Source organism: Alligator sinensis, unplaced genomic scaffold, assembly GCF_000455745.1.
Source record: "Alligator sinensis unplaced genomic scaffold, ASM45574v1 scaffold948_1, whole genome shotgun sequence".
Lineage (NCBI taxonomy): Eukaryota > Metazoa > Chordata > Crocodylia > Alligatoridae > Alligator > Alligator sinensis.
The window spans coordinates 116,760-119,078 of NW_005843093.1; the positions used below are offsets into that span (position 1 = coordinate 116,760).

The following is a 2,319-nucleotide window of genomic DNA, read 5'->3' on the forward strand; positions in this document are numbered from 1 at the left end:
TTGACCGTGGTGGGCACATGGGTGGGCTGCCTGAAAGTGTGACTATGCTGGGCACATGAGCAGCCTGCACAGGGATGTGTGACCACATCGGGCATGTGCATGGCCTGCGTGGGAGTGTGTGACTGTGCTGGGTATGTGGGTAGCCTGTACTGGGTACGTGGGTAGCCTGTGCTGGGCTGTGTGACTGTGATGGGCACATGGGTGGTGTGCGCTGGGCTACGTGACCACACCGGGATGTGGGCGGCCTGCACAGAGGTGTGTTACCATGCTGGGCACGTGGACAGCCAGTGTGGAGATGTGTGACCGTGCTGGGCATGTGGGCGGCCTGTACTGGGGTGTGTGACCATGCCGGACACCTGTCACCCTGTAATGGATTTCCTTGGTCATTAACGTGGGGTAATGGGATGGGGGGACCCCAGCTCCCATAGATGCAGGGCTCTGTGCCTGTGCGAGGCACCGTGGGGGCCTCCAGTGATGGGGGGAAGTGAGCTGAACTGGGGGGAGGGTAGGCCTGTGCCGGGGCTTCGAGGGAGGGGAGCAGCCCCCTGCCCGGGGACGCCCCTGTGCCTTCCTGCTGCTGGGCCTCTGGAAATGCTGGGGGCTGGGGCGGGAGGCGTTGCTTCCCCCGGGCTGGTGGGGATGCTCGAGGCAGCCCCAGCTGCACGGCCCCATGCGGCGGGGGGCTTGGCTGGGCTCGGTGTTTCGCTTGGAAGCCGCCCGGCTGGGCCCAGCGCAGGTAACTCCCGCGTGGCCCCGGCACAAAGCAAACAGCTCGCACATCTGCTGCCGCTTCCTCTGCGCTGGGAAATGTGAGAGCATGGGAGCGGAGGCTGGACCGGCCGGGCAGCTCAGGGGGGCGGAGGCTGCACCGGCCGGCCAGCTCAGTACCGTGCCCCGGCCCGGGGAGCCAGGCCTGGGGAGCCAGCCCAGGTCTGCGGGGCATGAACTTGGAGCAAAGGGGTTGCGGGGCCCCAGGTCAACCTCCTGCCCATCCCCTCCAGCCCTGAGCAGATGGGCCAGGACGGGGCTTCCCAGAGAGGCTGCCTCTGTGCGCACGCTCCCAGTGAGGGAGCATCCGCCAGGTCCCCGGGTGAGTGGCTCCCACGGTTCATCCCCCTCCCTGCTCCAGCCCGCGCCTGGTTTCTAGCCGGAGCGTGTCTGGCTGCAGTTCCCAGCCCCGGGATCTTGCCCAGTGAGGCCAGGGGGCTGGCGGGTCTCCGGAGTCCCTGCCCAGGCATGCACTGGGTGTGTCGCTGCACGCCCGGGAGCCCCACTTGCGCAGCCGCACTCTCGGCGCTCTGCGACTGTAATGGACATGGCCCCTGCCCCGGACTATGTTTGTCCCCATAGGCCCTGACGTGGCACTTGCCCTGTACAAAAGCAGGGCACGAGTTGACCTGCCCTGTGCCCCGGCAGTGCCGTCTCTGGGCCTTTCCCGCTCCCTACCAAGCCTCGGGCTGCGGTGGGATACGACGAGGTCCCCACCGGGGCCCCGGGAGATGCGAACACACCTGCTGCTGGGCTGAGGGGACCCCCAGTGCCGTGCCCGCCGGGGTGTCAGCATGGCTCCGGCTCCCCTGGGACCGTCCTGCGCTGGCTGAGCTACGGGACCAGCAGGGTCTTTGCCCCTGTCTCAGGTGTCTCCGGCTGGGGATGCCCTCTCGCTCTGCCCGTGCAGTGCCTGGTACGGAGCGGCTGCTCGGGCCGGGGTTCCCAGCAGTGGGCTGTCCACGCTGCAGCCTCCGCCCGTGTTGTGGGGTGGGCCCGCGGTGCCAAGCCTCGCCTGCTGTCCCTGCCCCACAGGGCTCCCTGTCTAGGCCAGGCGCGGGGGGAGCACACATGGCAGGACGCCCCTGTCACATGGGCCGTGCTCACGTGGCAGCACAGGCTCGTGGTGCACCCCATCCGAAGGGCAGAGGTCATGCCACGGGTAAACCCTTACGAACCTGCAGTGCTGCGCTTGCAGGTTGGTCCCAGGGCAGTGCCTGGGCAAGCCTCGTGGTGCATGGGTTGCACCGTCGGGGGACAGAGCTGGGGTGCGCAGCCCCTGGGCCTGGGGGCATGAGGAGGGAGCTACTGCCTCCCTCCCAGCCCGAGGCAATGCCCGGGGCAAGGAAGGGCAGCAGTTGGGTGCGGGGTGTGTGGGGTTGGGCAGCGGGGACGTGGGGCGCAGGGTGGGGGAGGCGGCGACGCTGCTGCAGCCAGAGGAGCGCGCTCCTTCCAAATTCCTGCGAAAGCTATTTCCTGGCGCTGCCAGCAGCCTCCTCCTGGGCTTGGCACAGCGGCCAGCGCCATGATTAATTCAAGTAGCATTTCCCC

At 68.0% G+C, this 2,319-nt stretch overlaps 1 protein-coding gene across 1 annotated transcript in view; it reads left to right on the plus strand.

Annotated features, from left to right (window-relative positions):
- The window catches only part of DCHS1 (dachsous cadherin-related 1), a 31,338-nt gene that overhangs the window by 3,819 nt on the left and 25,200 nt on the right, over positions 1-2,319 (plus strand).